Source organism: Macaca thibetana, chromosome 12 (genome assembly GCF_024542745.1).
Source record: "Macaca thibetana thibetana isolate TM-01 chromosome 12, ASM2454274v1, whole genome shotgun sequence".
In the NCBI taxonomy this organism is placed as follows: Eukaryota; Metazoa; Chordata; class Mammalia; order Primates; family Cercopithecidae; genus Macaca; species Macaca thibetana.
In genome coordinates, this window is record NC_065589.1 from 85123601 (window position 1) to 85150560 (window position 26960).

General features: G+C 40.9%; 1 protein-coding gene across 3 annotated transcripts in view; it reads left to right on the forward strand.

The window, feature by feature from the left end:
- Positions 1-26960, forward strand: part of ACVR1 (activin A receptor type 1) — a 141002-nt gene that overhangs the window by 7400 nt on the left and 106642 nt on the right. For 2 of the 3 annotated variants that reach the window (XM_050751750.1, XM_050751751.1), the window contains exon 2: positions 16459-16551. The exons of the other annotated variant lie outside the window; for it this stretch is intronic. The gene's annotated coding sequence lies outside the window, so the exon portion shown is untranslated. The remainder of the gene's footprint in view (positions 1-16458; positions 16552-26960) is intronic. 3 annotated transcript variants of the gene reach the window in all.

Here is a 26960-nt window from a genome sequence, read left to right on the forward strand (position 1 = left end):
CTATGCTCCTCTCCCTCGCTAGATTATTTTTTCTGTGTAAGGGTCTTTACTTGTTTCCAAATCAGATTAAAGTGAGTAATATGTGATTTGGACCAGCTCCAGTGTGCATCATCATCATCATCATCTTGATCCCCATCAGCATCAAAGGTGGGACTGATTCATTTAGAATGGTGGCAGGAGCCACTTAACTCCCTGTTTATTTAGATTATTCTTGAAGAGGTTGTTGACGTTCAAGAATAAGGAGAAGCCGAGGTTACACACACCCAAAGGATGAGAGGGAGGTAGGGAAGATGACCCCCATATATTGTTCAGAAATAAAAAATGAAAGCAAATCGTTAGTAGGTACAGCTCTTTGCATTCAAAGACACAAGAGCTTAATTGTTGTCATTGTTCTTATCATTAAAATCTTGCTTTCCTCCTCCTTCATCTTTTCCCCTCTTCTTTGTCCTTTATTTATTGAGCATTTATCAGGTCTTCCTGTAGGTGAGGCTGGGCATAGAAAGCTCAGTTAATATCAAGTTAATATTAAGGTTCACTTGAGTAAGGGAGTGAATAATTACACGTCTGACTATTAGTGGCAGAACTCTGAATATCTTGGTCACAAGTTACAGAGGGATAAGGATCAACCAACACCTTTAAGGAGGTGGCTGTTTGGCCTCTGAAAGAGGTACCAGTTGGATGTTATTTTGAGAGGTATCTATACGTGTATAGGTTGTAGCATAGGCAACATTCCAAAAAGAGGGAATGGGACAAGTAAATATAAGGGGGTTGTTTTTTATTTAGAGGCCAAGTTGTAGAAAAGATAGTTGCACATCTTTCTTTTTTTGAATCGGAGTCTTGCACTGTTGCCTGGGCTGGAGTGCAATGGCGCGATCTCGGCTCACTGCAACCTCCGCCTCAGGTTCAAGTGATTCTTCTGCCTTAGCCTCCTGAGTAGCCAGGATTATAGGCACGTGCCACCATGTCCAGCTATTTTTTTTTTTTTCGTTTTTAGGAGAGATAGGGTTTCACCATGTTGGCCAGGCTGGTCTTGAACTCCTGACCTCGTGATTCACCCACCTTGGCCTCCCAAAGTGCTGGGATTACAGGCGTGAGCCACTGTGCCTGGCAGTTGCACATATTTTTAATCACTGGTCTCAGACTCTGTGTCCTGGGATGTAGCTTCTCAGGGTAACATGCAAGACCTTAGACAACTGAAAGGAACAGCACGTTCACAGTTCAAAGTGCTTTGTGATGTGGCTTGACTCTATAGAGCACATCAAGATGAGCAACATAGGAACAAGCTTAGAAAGGGAGATTTAGAGGCACATTATGGTTTACTTTGAATGACAGGCTGGAAGTTAAGATATGGCATGAAAACAGGCCTTGGTCTAGCCTCTTGCATTATCTCATTTAATGCTCACTCATACTCCATAAAGTACCTACTCTTTTTTTTCTTTTCTTTTTTTTTTTGAGGCGGAGTCTCGCTTTGTCACCCAGGCTGGAGTGCAGTTGCGTGATCTCGGCTCACGGCAAGCTCCACATCCCAGGTTCACACCATCCTCCTGCCTCAGCCTCCCGAGTAGCTGGGACTACAGGTGCCCGCCACCATGCCCGGCTAATTTTTTATATTTTTACTAGAGACGGGGTTTCACTATGTTAGCCAGGATGGTCTTGATCTCCTGACCTTGTGATCCGCCCACCTCAGCCTCCCAAAGTGTTGGGATTACAGGCGTGAGCCACCGCGCCCAGCTAAAGTACCTACTCTTATGCCTATTTTATAGAGGGAGAAACTGAGGCCTAGAGAGGTGATATAAATGTCTAAGGTTACACATCTGAACTTTAACTCAGACTGTAAATTCCTACATCACCATCAGTGTGCACCAGAGCAGAGGTTGAAAACTGGTGGTCTCTGAGCTCATTATACCTCAGAGTTCTGTCCTGTTTGAGACTGTATTTAAGACATTTTTTAAAAAACATAGTTACTAACATGTAAAAATGGGGGACATTTTCATTTTAAAAAAAATCAAAATGTCCAGCTGCTCCTGCAACACTGAAAACTCTGGCAGCCCCAGGGCCGTATTCCTTCCTACAAGAAACTGCCAGATCTTCTTTTGACCGTGTCTGTCTGAGGGAGACGTGTGTGCTGTGGCTGCTACTGTCTCAGTTCATCCTATTTTCTCCCAGACGCTGAGGTTCGGTGTTAGTTGCTATTTATTGTTCTTGCACTGACAGTTTTGTTTGTTTGTTTGTTTGTTTTAAACTCCTCGCCTACTTGGTTCCTGTAGGCCAACTGGATTGACCCTATAGGTGTATGAGTTTGAGGCCCTGGCACATAGCCTTCTGTTAGTCAAGGATGATTGGTCTAGTGGAGTGGGAAGCCCAGAAGCCAGGAGGAAATGAGAATAGATGGAACTAGGGTTTTAGCCTTGGGCTGGAGAAGCCATAGGGCTTGGTGAATAAATTACTTTTGCGATGAGAGGGTTGGGCAAACATATGACTTTTGGAACCTGGATGACGGGGAGAATGGTGTTGCTCTTAAAAGAAAATGGAAGGTTGCCAAGAGGACCTGGCTTGGGATGGACTGTGGTGTTGGGTTTGAGGTTCTGGTAGAGCGAGAACCCAGAAGAATGCTTACATGAGCCCTGTGAGAAGCTGGGACTATGGTACTGGAACTCTGGAGATGAGGGTTTGGGGCTTTGGCTTTGTATTGACTATTGGGTTTGTACTGGTGATTGGTGAGGGATGAGCATGCCCTGGGGGAGAGCTTCCTTTTGGAAATGGGAAGAAGTGGGTTGAGGTCTGAATGAAAAAATGAACCAGCTACAAACAGTTCAAAGTCTCATATTGACTTTTTGGGGTCAAGTGCCTTATCTTGCAAATAAATCAACTGTTTATCCGAATAGAGGAGTAAAATAACAGTCTTCAACTTTTGAACATGGGAACTGGTAAAACCTCTGCTCGTAGAATCAAAGGCAGATACGCTGTTTGATGGGTAACACCTGTAACTTATGTCTGTGCCTATTTCACTGAGCCTTATTAAGGTAAAACGAATTCTAATAGTGACCTTTTCTTGGTATCATAGATGATACAAAATGTGAAAAAGAAGTTGCTGGAGCCCCAAGATGGGAAAAAAATGCCAGAGGAAAATGCTCTGTGCTTGAGATTTATCCTTGCTTTTAACCAGTTTAGAATGGAATGTCCTTTTCAAATTCAGAGAAGCTTTTTTTTTTTTTTTCTCCTTGGCTTGTTTGCTTAGGATTCCCTCCAACTTATTGTTTCTTAATCAGCTATGTCCACCTCAGCTCCTCTGTCTTCTCCTACTTGGTTCCCTTTTGATCCCTAAAGGTCTTATTGTTTAGGACAATTCTAAGCACAAGTAGGGTGAATCTGTCTCAGATGTGAGTGTTGTACATGGAAATCTTCCAGGAGGGCATTTCTTTTGTTCTCTTAGAGACTTGTCTCCTTTTGGGGCCATATAACTGTGACATTTTTAGTTTAATTCAAATTGGTGTTTTTATTTTTCGTTCCTGGTTAGCTTTATTTTATTACATGTGCACAGTAATATGAGTTCCTATACATTTTTTCCTAGAAATAAAATAATTTTATTATGTTGTTTTATTTTTGATACTAGTCATATTATGACAGTAATATGTGTGCACAATACAAGATTTGAAGTACAGGAAGGGTGTACAGTAAAACCATTTAATTCAGGGACTGTCCATAGATAGAGTTCAGTATTACCTGAGGTTTCAGGCGTTCACTGGGGGTCTTGAAACATATCCCCATGCCTACAAAAATCAATCTATCTATCTATCTATCTATCTATCTATCTATCTATCTATCTATCTATCTATCTATCTTTTTCTTTTCTTTCTTTTTTTTTTTTTGAGATGGATTTTCCCTCTTTTTGCTCAGGCTGCAGTGCAATGGTGCGATCTTGGCTCACTGCAACCTCCACCTCCCGGGTTCAAGCGATTCTCCTGCCTCAGCCTCCCGAGTAGCTGGGATTACAGGCATCCGCCACCATGCCAGGCTAATTTTGTATTTTTAAGCAGAGACAGGGTTTCTTCATGTTGGCCAGGCTGGTCTGGAACTCCTGACCTCAGGTGATCTGCCCGCCTTGGCCTCCCAAAGTGCTGGGATTACAGGTGTGAGCCACCGCGCCCTGCCTGCCTGTCTGTCTGTCTGTCTGTCTGTCTATCTATCTATCTATCTATCTATCTATCTATCTATCTATCAATAATCTAGCTCCTGTGTATCTGGAGATAAATACCAAGGATTGGAATTGCTGAATCAAGGGATAGTTACATTTTAAATTTCATGGCTGTGCCATGAATTGGGTTTTTGCTTTGTATTTGTGAAGCAATGTGGTGTGGAGATGACCCTAAGACTCAAATGCTCGTCTGTTCTCTGGTGTAAACCAATTGTGTGGCCCAAGAAAGTCGTTTTCTTAACCTTTGTCTTTGTGGTGCTTTCCTTTCCTCATTTGTTAAGAAGGGCACAGACTTAGTTATTTCTAAAGTTCAGTAATTTGTTGATTCTCTCAGTCTCACTCTTTTTTGGTCCTTCCAGGAAATGGAGCTTTATGTTTTTTTTTTTTTTTTTTTTTTTATTCCTGTGTAAGTATGAGTCTGTAAAGAACTCTGGGCTTTGGAAGCCTTGCTAACCACAGCTTTACTTTGATTGTTTTAAAGCACTATGTCTGGTGTGTGCTTTACATTAAAAGCAGAGCTTATATGGCTGATTACCTTTTTTTAAAAAAAAAAATATGGTGAGTGGTAAGTAGGCAGTTAGTGACCAGGAAACTCATATAGTCAGCTTTTTATTATTGATCAAGAGTGGAGGCAATGGATTTTTAGACTTAAGGAAAAAGTTTTATTTTTATAATAGCTATAAAAAAAAAAGCAGTAGGGCTATGATAGACAGTTTTTAAGAAACAGCAACATTTTATTTATGACTTTGGAACAGACCAGAAGAGGTAGCTTTTGATTTTTTGAATTGATCTTTTGGATTTGATCTTTTGAGCTTTTGATATTTTGTAATGTGAAGGTAAAATAGGAATTTTTGGAAATTTTGAGATATTTAGCCAGTATTGTGTAAAAAGATGATTGGATTTCCTGGTGATTATCAAGCTAGATCTATTTAAAAACTGAAACCCAAGTAAACAAAATTTCATGGGAATTCGGCCAAGCGTGGTATCCAAGTGCGGTGACAATGGGTCACTCTTGTAATCACAGCACTTTGGGAGGCCATGGCAAGAGGATTCCTTGAGTGCAGGAGTTTGAGGTTAACCTGGGCAACGTAGTAAGGCTGTGTCTCTACAAAATTTTTTTTTAAAAATTAGTAAGGTGTGGTGGCATGTACCTGTATACAGTCCCAGCTACCCAGGAAGCTGAGGTGGGAGAATTGCTTGAGCAGGGAGGCCAAGGCCGCAGTGAGCCATGATTGTGCTATTGTATCCCATACAGCCTGGGTGACAAAGACCCCTGTCTCAAAAAAAATTAATATAAATTTATGTTTATTTCTCATACTGCATTTTTTCTTTAGAATTTGCTCCTGTAAGGCTGGACACGGTGGTTCACGCCTGTAATCCCAGCACTTTGGGAGGCCGAGGCAGGCAGATCACGAGGTCAGGAAAAAAAAAAAAAAAGAATTTGCTCCTACAACATTAAGCAATGTATTTGGATTCCAAGTTGAAAGACTTGGAATTTGGGTTGTTAATATAAATGCATTTCTTCTGGAAAATTTTTGAGCCCTTAGTTACTCATTTTAGGAAAATCACTTACTAAATCAATCTCTCTCTGTCTGTCTCTTTTTTTTTCTTGAGATGGAGTCTCGTTCTGTTGCCAGGCTGGAGTGCAGTGGCATGATCTCGGCTTACTGCAACCTCCGTCTCCTGGGTTCAAGCGATTCTCATGCCTCAGCCTCCTGAGTAGCTGGGATAACAGGCATGTGCCACCACACCCAGCTAATTTTTTTATTTTTAGTAGAGACAGGGTTTTGCCATGTTGGCCAGGCTGGTCTCGAACTCCTGACGACCACAGGTGATCCACCAGCCTCGGCCTCCCAAAGTGCTGGGATTACAGACCTGAGCTGCTGTGCTCTGCCTAAATCTCTTTAAGTATATAAATGTATTCAACTAGGTGTAGAGTAGCAAAAAAAAAAAAAAAAAAAAAAAAAGAAAGAAGAAAGAAAGAAACAATTATTTAACTGTTCTACAGGCCAGGCATGGTGGCTCACGCCTGTAATCCCAACCCTTTGGGAGGCAGAGGAGGCCAGATCACCTGAGGTCAGGAATTCAAGACCAACCTGGCCATCATGGTGAAACCTTGTCACTACTAAAAATAAAAAAATTAGCCAGGCGTGGTGGCACACGCCTGTAATCCCAGCTACTCGGGAGGCTGAGGCAGGAGAATCTCTTGAACCTGGGAAACGGAGGTTGCGGTGAGCTGAGATCATGCCACCGCATTCCAGCCTGGGCGACAGAGTAAGACTCTGTCTGAAAAAAAAAAAAAAAGGTAAATGTTCTACAGCAGAGGTTAGGTTTACATATATTCACAGAATAGAATTTTATGTAATCACTAAAAACACTATTTTTGATGAATTTTCAGAGACAGATCTCATTTTAAAGGTAGTTACCTTTTCAAAGAGGCTTTTGTTGGCTATTCCATCTAGTTTGAGCCTTAATTATTTTCCATATCTTACATATACTACCTTATATATATTATCAGTAAATACAAGGTATGTCTATTTTGTACTCTGTGTGTGTGTGTGTGTGTGTTTATTCTGTGCCTACTATACTGTCTTATGCATAGGAGGCACACATAACTTGTTGCAATGAATGAATGACCGTAGAGAGTACACATAATATTGTAGAGAGTACACATAATATTACGTGAAAAAAGCAGGACACTAAAAACATAGTATAATTCCTTTCATATAAATTATGTACAGTTCCGTAGTACAGTTCCGTAAACATAAACATAAAACGTAGTACACTTTCAGATTTGTAGTTAACATATATATATGGATGTAGAGAAAAAAAGATTGGTAGGAAATAATCCTAAATTTTAGCTGTTACCTCTGTGCTGTGGGTCATGCATAATTTTGAAGAGACAATCTTTAAATACAAATGGGTGAAGTAAATATTGAAGATTATGTCACCCTGATAATGTATTTTACCCTTTCCACATTAAAGGTGGTCACCTTACCTAAAATGATATATTGCAATACCGTGGCCTTTTCTCTTCTTAAGTAAAATGTACTGTATCTCTGTAGTGTGACAGGTTTTATATCTACTTGAGGATTAAATTATGATCTAAGAGTTGCACTTTTAAGAAAGTGGCTTTAATTTCACATCAGTTGAAGTTAAAGGGTGGTGAAAGTATATTAGATCTGCTACAAGTGTGTAATTATAATTATTGACACATTTTCAACTCTTAAGTGTGATGCATTGCCCATGATTTTGACAGCTGTGACTACATTAAACCTGCTGGAATACTCTTTTCACAAAGATTTGTTTAAACTTAGAATTGTCAGAAGGATTCTCCATAAAGTGGATGAACACAGATTTAGAGGTGAAATGGTGGTTCATTTCCCACTGTGCCTGTTGATTTTTCATCTGTTAAATGTTAAACAGAAGATTACCTGGATTTAGTTTTCATGTCAAGAAACCTGGGAATTTTATTTTATTTTTATATAGTATAAAAAATGTGTGCTGCTATTCCTTTGTGATAGGACTCTATGCAGTGATAGCGTAGAATCTCATTCTGTCTCCTTCTGAAGGTCCCCAACCGCATAACTCCAAACTGACAGACTTGATGTTGCATAACATCCTTATTTTCTGAACGTCTCCTTCAAGAAAGTTCACATATTATCTCCTTTTCATGGCCATTCTATCCTTCTATATAGATTTATTAAGTCACTACTGTGTGCCAGGCACTGAGAATATAGACAGAAAGGCTGTCAGAGAGCTCGGCTTGGCAGAGGCAGAAAAAGAAATAGCCAACGTACAGTAGAGTGAAGCGCCACATTAGAGCTCTAAACGTAAAATTGAGATGTACAGTTCTGTTTGAGGGTACTGGAGGTCATCTCAGGGAACGGATGTTCTTGAGTATCTTCAAGGTTAAGTAGGATGTTACCAGGTGGGGAAAGGGCCTTCTAGGCGCAGAGGTTTTCAGTAGAGACAGCAACCTTTAAAACTGAATATGGCTAGAACCTTGCTACTCAGCAAGTGGTCCTTGGGTCGGCAGTGATGGCATCAATAGAAATAAAGAGTCTCAGGCTTGTCTGAAATCCTGCTGGATCAGAATCAGCTTTGCAACAGTATCCCCCAGTGATCTGAATGCTTCCAAAAGTTTGAGAAACATTGGACTTGAGCATAGGAAGGGGTAAAAGATGGGAGAGCTTGGAAAGTAGACCACCTGCAAAGGAGATTGGATTTTTTTTTTTTTCTAGCAAAAAGTTGATAATGGAGCAGTGACATTATCAGATTTATATTTTCTAAAGATTGTCTGGAAGTACATGTAGAGCAGCATCTGCCAAGAATGTTTCTTGAAACCTTAATTGTATATAAGGTGCTTCACCAAAAAAGGTCCTCAAATAAGTTTGAAAAATGCAGGATATTATATTCTTCTCTCAGACAATATAAAGTATCATAGTAAATTGAAAGTTTTGAGAAATTAACTTTGAAGAAAACCATTCACTTAACCACTTATCCTGGAATATCCCTAGGGTGTTCCACATTTATTCCACAGTGGAACTCTTTGTAGCCTCGCAGCTGTTAATACCCTAGGGATGGTGGATAACATTCTGCTGAACTCATTTTGGAAACTGCTAGCGCTGCTTCCTAAACCTCAGACACTTAGCCTTATCTGAGTAGGGTAACTGACTGTCCGGGTTTAGCGGAGATCCTGGGATGCTAGACTTTCGCTGCTAAACTGGGCAAACTGGGGTGGAGTTGGGTACCCTTCCTAGCAGTTTACCACATATATTACTATTTACTTTATTTTCTTTAGGTAGGCTCAGCCTTCTTTCCTTCAATTCCTGTTTTAGTCTCATTTTCATGGACTGGTCCCCCAACTTGTCTGCATTGGAAGCACCTGGGGAGTTTCCAGACCTGAGCCTGTGCCCACCTCGTGAGGTTGTGATTTAATTGGTCTGGGGTATGCATTGGCCCTTGGGATATGAGGGAGACTTTTCAAAAAGTCCTCAGGTTATTCAAACGTCATGAAAGTTTGTCCAAAGCCATTATGCCTGTGGAAACGTAGTCTTGAAATGCTACTTAAGAATTTATTTTAATATATAATACAAAAAATGACCATTAAAAACAAAAAAAAATAGTTGAAGAATCACCTAGCAGCATGTGAGGCAACCACCAGTTGTACCTGTTCCACACTTTGGGAAACGCTTAGGGGAATAATCGAAATGTGGGCAAAAATTAGGGGGCTGGAGCTTATTTGGTGAGTGGTGTGGCTGGAAACGATATTGCAGATTTCAGGGCTGTTTGGGAGTCTGAGCCCATGAGATGTGGTGACTGATGTGGTCTGTAAGGTGGAATAGAGTAGGAAAAGGAGAATCTGATAACTGCAGGCAACCTGGGGGTACATGATGATCATGTTACTGGAAAGGGGTCCCAATCCAGACCCCAAGAGAGGGTTCTTGGACTCACGCAAGAAAGAATTGGAGGCGAGTCTATAAAGTGAAATCTAGTTTATTAAGAAAGTAAAGGAAGAATGGCCCTTCCGTAGGCATAGCCCCCCAAGGGCTGCTGGTTGCCCATTTTTATGGTTATTTCTGAATTATTTGCGAAACAAGGGGTGGATTATTCTTGTCTGCCCTTTTAAGACCATATAGGGTAACTTCCTGACATTGCCGTGGCATTTGTAAACTGTCATTGTGCTGGTGGGAGCATAGCAGTGAGGATGACCAGAGGTCACTCTCATTGCCGTCTTGGTTTTGGTGGGTTTTGGCTGGGTTCTTTACTGCAACCGGTTTTATCAGTGAGGTCTTTATGACCTGCATCTTGTGCCGACCTCCTATTTCATCCTGTGACTTAGAATGCCTGTCTGGGAATGCAGCCCAGTAGGTCTCAGGCTTATTTTACTCAGCCCCTATTCAAGATGGAGTTGCTCTGATTCAAATGCCTCTGACAATCACATAACAGAGCAGGAAGGTGTGGGGAATGCAGCAAGGTGACAGGCTCTATTTGAGAGGACCTGGGATGTCCAAGTAGAGCTGTCTGGTGGGTTGTCAGAAGAAAAACAGACGGGGCATGCTGGCTTATGCTTGTAATTCTAGCACTTTTGGAGGCTGAGGCAGGAGGATTGCTTTAGGTCAGGAGTAGGAAACCAGCCTGGGCAACATAGCAAGACCCTATCTCTATTTAAAGAATTAAAAATAGGCCAGGTGCAGTGGCTCAGGCCTGTAATCCCAGCACTTTGGGAGGCTGAGGCTGGGGGATCACCTGAGGTCAGGAGTTCAAGACCAGCCTGGCCAACATGGTGAAACCCCGTCTCAACAAAAATTAGCAGGGCATAATGGTTATGTAATCCATAACCAATAGTAATCCCAGCTACCCTGGATGCTGAGGCAGGAGAATCTCTTGAACCCGCAAGATGGAGGTTGCAGTGAGCCGAGGTCGCGCCACTGCACTCCAGCTTGGGTGACAGAGCGAGACTGTGTCTCAAAAAATAAAAATTAAATTAAAAAGAAGAAAAACAATATTTAATAGCTTAGAGAGGAGAGGGCTAGATAGAGATGAGAGCCTCTACTTCTTGGTACAGGAGACAGTAAAGTTCAAATGGGGATCAGAAGGTCCCTGGAGAAAGGGGAGAGGGTGGATCTGTCCCCTTGGTCCAAGGGATGAGTTCTTGGAGAAGGACGTTGAGAGAAGAGTCTGGGAACAGCCTGAGAGGTAGGAGGAACACAGAAGAGAGGCTCCTATCATCATAGAGAGGAAGGGAAGGCTCCTCCCAGGTAGCCCTGAGAACCCAGTAAGAGAAGAGCTCAGGAGCGTGTTTTGTTGGAAGTTAGTCATCATTAGTAGTGTTTGTAAGTTTAGCATAAAGAAGGAAACCAACTTTTCGTGGGTTGAGAGGGAGGAGACCACTAGATCAAGTGACTTTTTTTTTTTTTAAGTTTTTACTGAAGAAAAAGCCTGGCATAGTGTGGGACCTTAGGGAATAAGTATGGGTTTCTTTGGGGAGTAGTCATCTTCTGGTTACTCATGAAGTTATGTCAACAAGGAAGAAAAAATTACAAGAAACATTCACATATTCACAGAAAAAGTGCCAGAGTTACCTGGGGCCCCATAAAATCCGTTTATTTTCAAATCATAACCTCTCACCTTTTCTCCCCATCTTCCCTAAAGTTTGCTCTGTTATTCTCTAGACTCAACAATCTCAATTTCTGAATTGATATTCTTGTAAATGTCGTTAGGATTTCTTACGGTGCTGATAAGGCTGCTTGTGATTAAGTGTTCAACCTTTGTCTATATGTGGTGCACATTTCTGGAAGGCTTTGTAGTTTACCAAAGCAACACTGCATTTTACATGATCCTCTTAATAACCTTGTACAGGAGGCAGGGCAGAAAATGATATTATTTTATTTTACAGGGAGAAAAAAGCCTTTGAGGTTTAAATATATTAAGGAGAACCTGCTAATGATGAATGATTTAGTGATGGATCCAGGGTGCAATTCTGGTCTCTCTGGTACAGTATTTCTTCCTTATGGTGGAGGAGGATGGGGGAAGGGTATCTTCTTTTTTTTTTTTTTCCCAATTAGTTTATAATTTCCTTGAGGATGGGGACCATGTGTTCATTGTTGAGACTGTGGGTGTTGGGGATGGGTAGGAGAGCCCTTTGGTCCAAGCTTTACCACACACAAGGACTTCACATTGTCTTGATATTACCTTTGTATCACAGAATCCCATAAATATCCAGAATTGTGTATTTTCTTTTTCTTTCTTTTTTTTCTTTGAGTCAGGGTCTTACCCTGTCACCCAGGCTGGATTGCAGTGGCACAATCATGGCTCACTGCAGCCTCAACCTCCTGGGCTCAGGTGATCCTCCCACTTCAGCCTCCTGAATAGCTGAGACTATAGTGCGTACCACCACACCTGGCTAATTTTTGTATTTTTTTTGTAGAAGCGGGGTTTCACCATGTTGCCCAGGCTGGTCTTGAACTCCTGGGCTTAAGCAATCCGCCTGCCTCAGCCTCCCAAAATGCTGGGATTACAGGCATAAACCACTGTGCCTAGCCCAGGATTCTGTATTTTCAACAGGATTGAAAGAAGGTAGCATGGATCCTGTAACTTTGAACTTGCATCTCAGTATTGGACCATGTAATTATCTTGAGACCAGCCCGATAGTATTGCTTGGCCTGTTTTGTAAATATTTAAAACATACACAGTTTTTGTCATCCTGTTTTTACATTTAAAAAACATTTTTTGATACCAGAAATCATCTATAGTGGAAGTGGCCCAAACCTCTCGACTTCAAAGGGACCCTTCTCTGTATGTGCATGGAAGGACCTGAAAATGAACCAGCCCCTGTAACAAAGCTCAAGTCCAGTAAAGATGATGTTTTGTAACCACCATAGGGCTCACCACAGACACTTAATAAATACTTGTTAGTTTGAATTGAGGGAGGTGTTGTTTTGTGTTAAACATTCTCCACATTTATCACAATGGACCACTGACAATTTTTAATTTTTTGTAATGATCTTTCCCATGAGTCATTAAAGATACGGCACTAGGATTTGGGGAAGGGGAATGATGAAAGAGAATACAGAAATGGAATTGGCAAGTTTTAGGACAAGAGATGAGAAGTTTTGAGTGAGTGAATAGTTGAAAGCGGGAAGGCATTGCTCAGGGGAAACTGGAAATAGGTGGAGGCACTTTTAAGACGGCAGACCACGGGGATATGAGGATGAGACAGGAGTAATGCAGAGCTGATATCTTAAGGGGGAAACTGAAGGCTTTTTTTCAACTTTAATTATAGCCACAGGATAAAAGCACATTATAGCACTTTTTTTCTACCTCTACTAAGGGCTAGGAGGATATAATCTGTCTCGTAGAGTCTTGTCAAAGAATCTGCACTTCAGACTACATTGAAATGTATTTCTTTTTAAGTTTTTGGGGTGTCGCAGGTTGAGGAAGAGGAATAAACATTTGATTCCTTGTGTTTACATTAAAATTTCAAGCTACTATTTCATGATGAAGCGAGGAACTTTTTAGTCATTGAAGAGATTTAGGCGGATGAGTTAATGTTTGGTCATCAGAAAATGTAGCATGAGGAGCATGTTTCTCTTGGGAGGAGAAAAAAGCAAAATATGAGTCAGACAAAAACATCAAGTCATTTCCCGCCACTCGATGCAGCCACCCTTTTGCTGAAGGACCATCGACCCTGCAAGTCTAATTCAGACAGTGATGACCACTGGCATTTGAAGCAGACTTCACAGTTTATAAAGCTCTTCCCCCTGAAGGCCACTCACAGTGTTGCTGACTCTTTGTATAACATTGGCACTTCTGATGAGGCGGGCACAAGTGAGTTATTCTTCTGGGGAAGGTGCTTTGATTTAAAACCTAAAAATGCCATCTGTAATCTGAATGGGACAGAGTTTTCCTTTGTGAGGGCCCATCAGTTATTCATTGACAATGACATGGACTGTCACCCAGTCTGGAGTGCAGTGGCGCGATCTTGGCTCACAACCTCCACTTTCTGGGCTAAAGTGATCCTCCCATGTCAGCCTCCTGAATAGCTGGGACCACAGGTGCAAGCCACCACATCCGGCTAATTTTTTTTTTTTTGTGTGTGTATATATATATATATATATATATATATATATATATATATATATTTTTTTTTTTTTCTTTTTTAGAGACTAGGTTTCATCATGTTGCCCAGGCTGGTCTCAAACTCCTAAGCTCAAAAACGTCTGTCCTCCTTGGTCTCCCAAAGAGCTGAGATTACAGGTGTGAGCCACCATGCCTGGCCAGTTCGTTGGCATTTTTGAAAAATGCTAAAAGGCAGTAAACTAGCCTGTAACATTGGGAGAGTGTGAGGTTTGTCTTAGATACTTATTTTATTTTTGAGATGGAGTCTTGCTCTGTTGCCAGGCTGGAGTGCAGTGGCGTGATCTTGGCTCACTGCAACCTCCGCCTCCCGGGTTCAAGCGGTTCTCCTGCCTCAGCCTCCTGAGTAGTTGGGACTACAGGCATGCACCACCATGCCCAACTAATTTTTGTATTTTTAGTGGAGATGGGGTTTTACCATGTTGACCAGAATGGTCTCCATTTTCTGACCTTGTGATCCACCCACCTGGGCCTCCCAAAGTGCTGGGATTACAGATGTGAGCCACTGCACCCAGCCTGAAAAAGATACACATTTTTTTCATTTTGGATTTGCCAATATGATGGCAGAACACTGTCATTGTCTTCCTGTATCTCTGTTCTTGATCTTTCAGTGATTTTTTTATGTTGTGTTCCATTTTGCTGGGTATCAAATTATCACCAAGTCTTTGTGCAAATCCAGAGAGGTAACTAACTAGAAATATGTGTGTGGAAGATAGGTATGAAATGTTAGGAAAAAGAAAATGCTTCTTCCTAACTTTTTTTTTTTTTTAAACTCCTTTGGGGTCTGATTGATTCATGCTTTTTTATTTGTTGAAATTTTTTGAATACTAACTATGTGCTAGGCTCTGTGTTGATTATGTGTTGGTGACACTGAGACCAAAGGCGCTATTCCTGGCTTCAAGAGAATTCATGGCTTAGTAAAAGGAACACGTAAATCAGTGGTTACAGTACAGCTTGGCAAATGCGGGTGTGCACAATGTACAGCAGTGACCCAGAGGGGGAAACCTCACCCGCGTTGGGGAGAAGGATGTAGGGAAGCTTCTGATCCTGGAAGGTATTACGTGAGGACTTGAAGAATAAGTAGAAGTTAGCCTGGTAATGTAGAAGAAGGGCATTTTAGCGTAGGGAAACTTCATTGTAAAGATAGAAGGCATAAGAAGAGCATAGTACAAGCTGGGAATGCAGGTGTTTTAGTTGAACTGCAGCTTAGGGTGCCTGTGGGAATTGATGTGACATAAGGCTGGAGAGGTGGGTAATGGCTATGTCATGAAGACTACTTATTGCTTCCTAAACAATTCAGGTCTTATCCTGAAATATGCTAGCTAGGATTTTAGGCAGGAAAAGGATCTGATTAGATTTGGATTTTGGAACAGTTATGAGCAGCAGCTATAAGAATATTCTTTTTCAATGGTGTCTATTCATCTATGCTTTAGACTGAATTGTGTCCTTCCCAGTTCATGTGCGGAAGCCCTGACCCTCAGTGTGCTGCTATTTGGAGATAAGGTCTTTGGGAGGTGATTAGGTTTAGGTGAGGTCATGAAGGCGGGACCTTCCTGATGGGATTAGTGAGCTTGTAAGAAGAGATACCAGAGAACTTGCTGTCTCTTTCCTACACGAGAACACAGCAAGAAGGCTGCCCCTCTGTTAGCCAGGAAGAGGGCCCTCACTAGAACCTGACCATGGCATCCTGATCTTGGACTTCTAGCCTCTAGAACTGTGGGAAAGTAAACTTCTGTTTAAGCCATCCGATCTGTGATGTTTTATTATGGCAGCCTGAGTAGACTAATACAATCTATTTATTATTTGGGTAATTGTGAAACTAGGAACAGGAAGAATATTATAGTAATTCAAGTAAGTAGCAATAATTTGGCTACTGTCTTTTGTTTTAAAAATATTTGGGCATGGAACAAATCATTATAACTGAACTTCTAGTTTTGAGATCTTATGGTTAGGATATTACTAGCTATAATAAGTTTTATGAGAGAACCTTCTCCCTTGAACATCTCCACATCCTACCTTTTATTAAAGTAATCCACTGATTCCCTTCACTATAGAGGCTTTGGGTCTTTTCATTGTCTTCCGGTCAGCAGGTTGGTACAGCTGAACTCTCAGTACCTAGTGCCTGAGTGTTGAATCTGTTAGCCCTCTGCTTTATCTACTTTTGATACTATGACATTTATAGTGTTTTAAAGGAATCTTCTGTATATGGTTTTAGGAGTTCTGTGGGAATTAATACCATTTAGAGGATCATGTAACTATGGCAGATGATGTTTGTGATGAAATTGGTACCTATCTTGTGTATGTTTGAATAACTATTTAAAAGAGAATATTTTTCATAGTTTTGTTTTTATGTCTGAAGATCTGTCTTAAACATTTTATCCCGTACTTAACTTGTATCCGATATTTGAGTCTAGTTTCCCTTTCTTTTCCCAAGGTCTTGCTCTTTTTTTTTTTTGAGACAGGCTCTCGCTCTATCATCCAGGCTGTAGTACAGTGGCATGACCTCTGTTTACTGCAGTCTCCACCTCCCTAGTTCAAGCAGTTCTCCCATCTCAGCCTCCCTGTAACCGGGACCACAGCCATGTACCACCACGCCCAGCTAATTTTTGTATTTTTTATAGAGATGGGGTTTTGCCATGTTGCCCAGGCTGGTCTGGAATTTCTGAGCTCACGCGATCCACCCGCCTTGGCCTCCCAAAGTGCTGGGATTACAGGTATGAGCCACTGTACCTGGCCTATTCTTTATTTTTTAAACTCTGTCCTTTCTCCCCAATTCTCTCTAATTTGTCCTCTTTATTGGCCTTTTCTCTTGAGTTTAGAAATAGGCTTAAGTATTCTGTTCTTTAAAAAAAAAGGTGTTTTGACGCCTATACCTCTCATAAGCCCCTTCCTGAGGAAGCATTTTAAAAAACGAATCCACATTCAATGCTATTGCCTCTTCAGCCTGTAGTCTTCTTCAGAACATAATAATCTTACGTTGCTCCCATTCATTCAATGTTTTGGAAGTGCCTACCAAACGCCAGGACTGGGGGGTGTGTGTGTATCTTTGTTTCCCTCCCAGGAGGCCTCTTTTTAGTGGTAGGGTCACAAGATTGGGAGGAGTTATTTAGCCCATCTCTCCAGTGCCTGCATTTGCTCTGCATTATACCCTCTGAGTGAATCCTCAGCCTTCACTGAAATTCTACAAAGTTAGGGGATGCAGTATTTACTAGGAGCCCACTCTGCCTTTGGACTAATCTGACTGCCAGAGGGTTTTTTGATCTATAATGAATTTTGCTTCTATTTATCCTTTGATCACAGTTCTTTTCAGCTATACAGAATATAGAGTATAATAGTATTTTTACATGATTTGAGCTGTCATATTTACCCCCAATATCTTTTTTCTAAGAATGTCTTCATAGCTTCCATGGGTCTTCACCATCCTGCCTGCCTTGTTGCTTATACTTCTGTTTGATTGAGTCTTTAAGAATTGGTGTCTAGAACTGATTGTAATATTCCTGACTGGGTTTTCTCTCCTCTGATTTTTTGACTTCCATGCTTGTATTATGCAGCCCAAACTGCTATATTTCAGATGGCCACATGGTTCTACTTGGAGAGTTGATCACCAACGGAAATCTCAGTTTTTTTCCATAGATGATACTGCTAGGTCCTGTCTTCCTCAGCCTCTCCTTGTCTGCTTATACCCTTGTCTTTTATTCCCTTTACTGCGTGTGGGATCTTAAATTTACCTTAAGTTAACTTTCAGTTTGCTAGGTCCTGCCCATAGCAGTTTGCATTGGATTCCATTTCTGTTATTTTAGGGAAGATGTGAGTTTTTCTGAAATAGTACCCTTTGAATGTAGTAACTTAACAGATCTATCTGATCTGTTAAGATAGATCTGTTAAGTTAAGATGGATCTGTTAAGATGGATCTGTTAAGTTAACAGATCTACTAAGTTAACTTTTCTTTTTATTTTTGGAGACACAGTCTTACTCTGTTGCCCAGGCTGGAGTGCAGTGGTACGATCTCGACTCACTACAACCTCCGCCTCCCAGGTTCCAGCAATTCTCGTGTTTCAGCCTCCTGAGTAGCTGGGATTACAGACATGCACCACCACAGCCAGCTAACTTTTGTATTTTTAGTAGAGACGGGGTTTCACCATGTTGGCCAGGCTGGTCTCAAACCCTTGACCTCAAGTGATCTGCCTGCCTTGGCCTCCCAAAGTGCTAGGATTACAGGTGTGAGCCACCGCCCGTGGCCAAGTAAACTTTTTCTTTTTCTTTATCTTTTAACTTTTTACTTATCTTGATCACAAATATTTCATAAGACATGTTGTCAAGTCTAGATGTGTATGTTCCCTTGAACTGCCAGCTTAGGAATCTTAACGAGAAAAGGAAACTGGGTTAATCTTGTATGATTTGTTCTTACTATTAGGGTTCGCAGGGATTACTACTTTCTAAGTGTTTAAAATCCATTCTCAAGTATTGCCTGGGACTTGTTCTGAGTGTCTGTAGTCTGTTGGCATTTTTCCCTCTTTTTTTTTGAGACCAAGTCTTGTTCTATCGCCCGGGCTGGAGTATAGTGGCATGATCTCAGCTCACTGCAACCTCCACCTCCCAGGTTTGAATGATTCTCCTGCCTCAGCCTCCCGAGTAGTTGGGACTACAGGTGTGCCCCACCACACCTAGCTAAGTTTTGTATTTTTAATAGAGACAGGGTTTTGCCATATTGGCCAGGCTAGTCTTGAACTCCAGACCTCAAGTGATCTGCCTACCTCGGCCTCCTAAAGTGCTGAGATTGCAGGCATGAGCCACCACACCCGGCCTTCTCATTTTAATTTTTCTAAAGTGTCTTCTGAAGCATCTTGTTCCTTTCTGACTTCATTCTTTGCTGACCTCTTTTCCCCAAGTTTTGGAATTCTCTGAGATTGCTTTTCCTCTCTCTTTCAATCTGTGTCTTTTAAGATTCTGTATGCTTGCATTGTCCAGTAAGGTAGCTACTAGCCACAGCCAACATAGAAATGTTACTGGCTTTAAAGAATCTACTGATTTCAAGTTGAAAGCCAGAACAGGAAACGCTGACACCTGGGTAGAAGGTTAAGGTTGACTATTCCAGGAATTGAGAGAGGAGCACGAAAGTGGCCACAGTTTAACTAGTTATACTTGCATGTTGGCTGTTGCCAGGTTATCTGTATAGGTTCCTGACCCCTGTCTCCTGCTAACAATAAGTCATTATTGCAAATAAAGTAAATATTAATAAATATATGTGTAGAGTATTTTTAATAAAAGCCTATGTGTAGTGTGCCAAAAGATAATGAGCTTTGGAAACAAAGTAAGTTCTTAAATTGGCAGTTTCTACACCTGATTCTGTATAGTACTGCTAAACTTGCTAGGTTATTCAAATACTATATAATAATGTTTGTAGGCATTTCCTAGTGTTTGGATATTTTCTGTAAGCTACAGTTTTGATATATACTACTGTACTTCACATTTTTTATTAAGCAATTTAAAAAGATGTTTATAATAGTGAATAAACAGTATTGGAAGTATTTGAAAAATAATTTATGATTTCAGAAATTACAGTTTTTTCCCCCAAATTTTGAATATTGATATTGATAGAGAGTTTGAAACAATAGTACATAGTGCTTGTCCAAAGAACTATTTATTTCTTTTGATAATATGATAGGTACAGAAATTGAGATAGTGTTTAGAGATTGTTATGGTAATTTGATATTGCCATCAGTGCTTGTGATCAGTGGATTCAACCCACCGAACAAGGAGTTTTACAAAAGTATCGGTCCATTACAGATGGTAATTTTGTTGTATAAGTACTGGTCTAGGTGAGAGGTAGTGATTTCTTGAACCAGACTTGGAAGTATGAGAAGAGATTGGTTGGAATCAGGATATACTTTGAAGATAGAGCCAGTGGGATTTGCTACTAGATTAGATGACAGATTATTCTAGATTATCTTTCCCTCTAAACTGCTTCAATTTATAAAATGGGTGTAGTTATGACAGCAACACTCATTTTTGTTGTAGCTGTGTCAGATGTTTCTTTGAGCTTGCTGGAAATCCCTTATGTTCATTGCTGCTAATATCATCTTTCTAATCCAATCATGTAATTCCCTTGACTTTCAACCATCAACTGCTCACCATTATAGATAAAAAAAAATATTAAACTGCTTAGGTTGACTTTTAAGATATGAGGTGCATCTTCTTTCAGACTGTTTTCCATATCCTCTGTTGCTCCTGACAATAGCCCAACTAGACTGCCTGCTGGTCCAGTCAATCTCTTTCTGCGTAATAAACTACCCCAAACTTGATGGCATAAAACGACAACCATTTTATTGTGCTCACAGTTTAGTGAGTCAGGGATTTGGAACATGCACAGCAAGGACAGCTTGTCTCTGTTCCACAATGTCTGGGGCCTCAGCTGGGAATTCTTGAAGGTTGGGGGCTGGAATCATCCAAAGGCTCATTCACTCGCATGTCTGGCGGTTGATGCTGGCTGTTGGCTGGGAGCTCAGCTGGGGCTGTCAGCTGAAACACCTACATGTGGTCTCTCTGCATGGGCTATTTTGAGCTTCCTCAGAGCATGGCGGCTGGGTTCCAAGAGCAAGTGTCTCAAAAGACAGGAAGTGGAAGCTTCCAGTTTCTTAAGATCTGGTTCTGGAAGCTGTTACAGTGGCACTTCCACCATATTCTGTTGGTCAAGCTGTCACAGAGCCCCATTAAAGAGGAGGAGATACAGATCCCACCTCTTGATGGGAAGAGAGCCAAAGAATTTGAGGGCCATTTTAAAAAAATCAAATGGGGTGGTGGGGGGGTATTTTAAAATGGCCACATCCTACTATTCACCAGTCTTCTCTGTCTTTCTGAGTCTCTGTCAGCTGCTCCCTGTCTCCACTCCTCACCCCCTCCCCAGTTCAAACTCCATCTCTTTCTCCATGCAGTCTTTGTCATGTCTCATCCTCTGGCTAAAATCAGTTTTTCTCTCTTCTGTGTTCCCATAGCATTACTGTTTGTAATTCTTCTGTGGTAATTTTTCAGTGTTTTTCTTTCTTGGTAGATTATAAACTCTTTGAAGGTAAGAACCATGTCTTGCTTACCTTTGCATATCTCATAGCAGGTAAGTTTTTTGAATGGAACTTTCAATATCAAACTGAGTCTCACATCTGACACCCAGATGGGTTGGGACTTAACAGTGGTTAAACAGAAAATATAATGAGAAAATTTAAAACATTCCTTAAAAACATCGTTTCTGATGTTGTATTTTAAGACTTTTGAAATGAACTCTCTGTTGTGAATAAAACTTCTAATTTTTTTCTCCTTTGGCCATAAAATTAAAAGAGATTAACTTTTTTTCTGATATTATCAACATCTTCCTGCTCAGGTCAATCTCTGATAGGCATGCCCTAGTGTTTTTTTGGTGAACTTTAGATCTCAGTCCATTACTGGATCAGTTTAGGGAGTCACACCCAAGACTAGAAATGAAAGGAAATTGAAGTTTTGAATAAAGCTTATGAATTGCAAGGGTAAGAATTGTTTCATGAAATTTTTGTTTCAGTTTTATATGCATGTGTATAATAAGTTCAAATATAAAATAAGTATTAAAAATCTTTGAAAGATACTCTCTTATGCAGCCTCATTCTAAACTGTTGATGTCCTGGTTCATTTCTTTGGCTTTTTCTTTTTTAGCTTATTTCTTCTGGTGTCCTTTCTGAGGGCTTATATATGTACATATTGATTCTGGGGACCATACACACATGTTCTATTAATCTTTACCTATCTAGCCTCTTTTTATAATAAACCTCAGTTTCCCAGAATGACATATGTTGCTTTTTCTCTTCTCCTTTGGAGACTTTACACCTACTCTCCTGCCCTCAAGAGGCCAGGAGGTGGAATTAGCTTATTATTTTCTTTTTTCTTTTATGTTTTTATTGAAGTATAGAATCCATACAGTGAAGTGTACAAATCTACAGTATACAACTCAATAAATTTTTGCATCTGTATTTACCCCTATAAGTATCACTGCAGATGAAGATGTAGAAACAGTTTCATCAATCCAGAAGGGGTCAGTTTATTCTTAAATTATTTCTGGAACAAGGTGGTGGTGTGGTGGTGTGAGTAAATTAGTAGATTCTCTCTGATTTCTTCATATGGCATATGTAGGTTATAATGTTTAGTTTAGAAGATCGCAAAGGTCTGAAGCAACTGAGTTAGAAAGTGTTAAAACAGGGAAATGGGATGTTGAATGTGAGCTTTGGCAGAATTAAATGGGACGAGCTTGAGTGAAACAAAGGGAAAAGCAAAGAGGAGTCATATCACGAAGAATTCAGGAGAAGCAAGGTTTATTTGAATTTCAGAAGGGAAAACATAAAACTTAGTTTGCCATTGCTGCTGTAACAAATCATGACAAATTTAGTATCTTGAAACAGCACAAATTTACTTTCTTCCAGTTTTGGAGGCTCTCAGGAGAATCCACTTCCTTTGGCTTGTGGCTCTTCCTCCATCTTCAAAGCACCTTCTTTCTGTCTCTGTTTCCATCGTCACACTGCCTTCTCCTCTCTGAAGTTAAATCTCCATGTCTGTTTCTTAAAAGGACACTTGTGATTATATTTAGGGCCTACCCGGATAATCCAGGATAATCGCCTCATCTCAAAACTCTTAATTTAATCACATCTGCAAAGTCCCTTTGTCACATAAGGTAACAGTCACAGGTTCTGGGGATTAGGGCATGGATACTTGGTTTTGGTTTTCAAGGATCTTTATTCATAAAGGGAAGGTCTGCTCTATATTTCCTGCTAGTTCATTCTCCTTTTTAATGCTAGATTAATTTTTCTAAAACAGCACCTTGTACATTTTACTTCTTTGCTCAAACATCTTTGGTGACTTCCCATTGGCTGATACAATTATTAGGGCCTAGATTGACATTCACGTGGCTATTTAACCCCAAGTCACATTTCAGGTTTTTCTCCTCCTCTTTCATCATGGATGCAGCAGCATGCATTTTCTCATTGTTGCCCCCATGATCGGCTTGTCTTTGCTTGCTGTGACTCTTCCTCCTGCCTGTGGGGCCCTTACCCTCCCTTCAAGGCCTTCTCAGCAGCATTCCCCTAACCATCTGTATTAGCTTCCTAGGGCTGCCGTAAGAAATTACCACAAACAACAGCAATGTATCTTGCAAAGCTGTGGAGGCCCGAGGTCTGAAATCAGGGTGCCGGTAGAGCCATGCTCTAACTGATGGCTTTAGAGGAGACTCTTTCCTAGCTCCTTTCAGCTTCTGGTATCTCCAGGTGTTTCCTGGCTTGTGGCAGCATGACTCCAATGTGTGCCTCCATCTTCACATGACCTTCTCTCTGTGCCTCTCCATGCGTCTGTCATAAAGATGCTTGTCATCGAATTTAAGTACCACCTACAGAATCCAGGATGATCTCATCTCAAGATTCTTAAGTTTTTTACATTTGTAAAGACCCTTTTCCCAAATAAGGTCACACTCACAGGTTCCAAGGTTAGAACGCAGACAAATTGTTTGGCAGGATACTGTTCAACCCACTACACTACCTCAGTCAGCAGTCATAACTTACTTCTGTGACCTCTTGACATGACTGGCATGCCTACACAACTTATTGGGAACCCATCATCTCTATCTTACTATTTTTGGATAATTCTCACCTCTTTCACTAAACCATAAGTCCTTGTCTTAGTCCATTTGTGCTGCTATAACTAAATCCCTTAGTCTGGGTAATTTATAAATAATAGACACTTACTGCTTACAGTTCTGAAGGCTCCAAGATCAAGGCGTGGGCAGGATTTGGTGTCTGGTGAGGGCTCACTCTGCTTCAAAGATGGCACTTTCTTGCTGTGTTCTCATATGGTGGAAGGGGGGCCCAGGGAGCTCTATTTTTTATAAAAGCACGAATCTCCCTAAAGACTTAATCACCCACCAAAGGCTCCCTGCCTCTTAATAGTATCTCATTGGGTATTAGGTTCCAATGTATGAATTCTTGCGGGGGCACCAACCTTCAGACCACAGCAGCCCTTGAGGTCAAAAGGGTTTCTTTTGCTCTGAAACCCTCAGTTCCTAGCAGGGTGCTTAGCTCTGTAGTGCTTCAGAAGCAGCATCTATCAGATGATCAACTGTTTTTTTTCCTTTTTTTAATAAAATGAAAGGTGTCAAGTAAAAATCCTGGTGTGATTATCAGAATTTTATTTTGAAATATCACAGGTGATTTTTCTCATCGCAAGTTTCTTTTTTGTTTGTTTGTTAATTTCTGGTACTTTACTTTTGGTGTAGAGTAACCGCTTTTGATTGTCTGGAACCTTAAGTGAGTAGGGAGCAGAGCTGATGTTGGAGTAGCCAAGCTGAGAAAGGCCTCTGCGGGGAAGTGCAAACCCAGTGGGGACAGGGTGGGTTTGGAGATCGGCCAGATACAGCTTGGAAGGCTTGGGGGCCGAGCTGTCACTGTTACTTGGGAATTTGTCTTACCTGGGTGGGCTCTTGGAAGTCTTGATCCTCACTGGAATCCTTTCCAGTGGGTTCTACAAACCTGGAAGACACTCTTGTGAGCACTTGAACTTGATCTCCCACAGCACAATTGGAGGGCCATGCCGAGGGCGGCCCCCAGCCTTGTTTTCCATAAGGAGATGATGGTTTCACAATGTCTTCTGCATGACAGGGCCTCCTTTGCCTGCCCTGTAAGCACAGCTGCTCTTTGAAGCTTACCAGTGAGCATGGTTCTTAGGCTGTTTTCCCAATTATTCTCTTTTCTTTATTTGGCTTAATTTCAAGATTATCTGCGAATAGCTCCTTTTTTCTTTTTTGTCTTTGAATGGATGCTGGCAGTCTAACCCCATTAAAGTTTAAGTAGTGCTCTCATGTTTTTTGTATTAAGCATTTGAAGGTGACTGATTTTCAGCCTTTGGTATGTTCAGGCTAATATTCAATGGTTATCTTCATTTGGAGTTTTACTATATCCATGAATCCTAATATAACTGCTCAGGTCTGTGCAACATAACCATTACTTACAGTGCCAGTATTCTATTGCGGGGTTGGCCTAGAAGGTACATGTTAATCCTTTCCCATGATATCATGGGAGAAAAGAAAGGCTGGAAAAGAATGCAGAGACTGTGACATAATGTGTAAGAATGGCCTATGGTGTCAGGCAAGTGTGGGTTTGAATCTCATTCTGTCACATCCCAGCTTTGTGACGTTAGGGAAGTTACTTTTCTTCTCTGAGCTTCAGTTTTATCGTCTGCGTAATGGAGATGATAATTGCTGTTATGTCATTATGTGTGTTGGGAGGATTGAGTGTGGTAATATGGATGCAAATCTCTGTCACAGTAGTGTCTGGTACCTTAGAAGTGTTCAAAAAACTGTGGCTGTTATTATTACTCATTTTTTAGGGAAAACCAAGGCACTAGTGATAATTATGGAATGTTTCCAAGTCACCCACAGTAAAAGTCTTTAACTTGTGGGATTTAGAAAACAGACCATTAGTGTGTTGAGTAATGCAGTATTGAATATGTCAGTTACTACAATCTGGCTCTATGGTATTTATTTGGTTAGTTTGCAGAAAGATAGACAAATGACATGAATAAAAGCACACTTATTGACTTTCTTACTGATCTGAAGCATTTATCATGCTGGCTGTGTAAAGCTATACTTCCTCTAAGTTCAAGGCCTCTACCTCCAAACTCAATGGGAGGATAGAATTTAGAGTATAGTTTAATTATTGGTGTTAAATTTGTATTCTTAAGAATAATTTTGTGACTGTTAAAGTCTGAGAGGTTTATTCTGTATCACATGGCTTTTATAATAGAGATGTGATTAAATACATTCTTTGTGCTAGGAAACCTGGTATCTGTACACTGCCTTGCTGGTTTTCAGATCAAAGAAAAAAATCATAGTAGGTGAACCTTAGAACAGTCAGTCACCTGCCTAGAGTTAATATTTTGGATTAAAATTACATTCCTTAAATTCCTCTGTGTAGCAGATTATTTCTGAAATTTTCCGGGGATGGGGGAAGCAGGAACATAAAATGCTAGAAATTGAGTAAATTGCGTCATCTTTGAACCTTAAATATTGATGTTGTAACTGGATGTTGAAGACTTTGCCAGAGTTCATTGATTCATAAGTTGAAGAGTTCCTCATGTAGGGTCATGTGTTCATACACGGAGGAAATCTTCTAAGATCTTGGAGTCTTACAGCGGGAGATACAGGGCTAGATGCATGAAAGAACTTCCATGTGGAGTCTTCTGCCTGAATGTAAACTCTGAGGGCAGGAACTTGTTTGCATTTGCTGTCATACCTCCAGTGCCTAAATCAGTACCTGGCTCATTGTAGGTGCTCAGTACCTCCTGGCCAAGGGCATGAATGAATATGGGAAGGAAAGGCAGTGAACTTGCTGTGGTTCAGAACACTTTCTGTACTCTGTACTTTATGCAGTTTATTTCTGGCTTGGCCTTTGTGAAGGGTCAGGAAGTTGGTTGGAAGAGAGATCCATCCACATGTTGGAACATCAGCTGTGTGCCAGCACTGTGCCAGTCCTGGAGATGAGATGGTATAAAAACCTTTTCCAAGGTCGTCTTCAGTATTGGACTGTTGGGGCTTCTACTTTTTCTTTTGACAGTGATTGTAATAAGGGATGTTTCCCTAGAATGACTCCCACTAAAGTAGCAGAGTGATCCCTGAGTTCAGGGGATTGGATTATATTTATTTATTTATTTATTTATTTATTTATTTATTTATTTATTTTGAGATGGAGTGCAGTGGTGCGATCTGGGCTCAATGCAAGCTCCACCTCCCAGGTTCACACCATTCTTCTGCCTCAGCCTCCCGAGTAGCTGGGACTACAGGCGCCCGCCACAGCGCCTGGCTAATTTTTTAAAAATATTTTTCGTAGAGACTGGGTTTCACCATGTTAGCCAGGATGGTCTCGATCTCCTGACCTCGTGATCCACCTGCCTCGGCCTCCCAAAGTGCTGGAATTACAGGTGTGAGCCACCGTGCCTGGCCAATTTTCTTTTTTATAAAGAAATGGGGTCTTGCCATGTTGTCCAGGCTGGAATGCAGTGGCTATTCACAGGCAAGATCATGGTACACTATAGCCTCCAACCTTGAACTCCTGGGCTCAAGCGATCC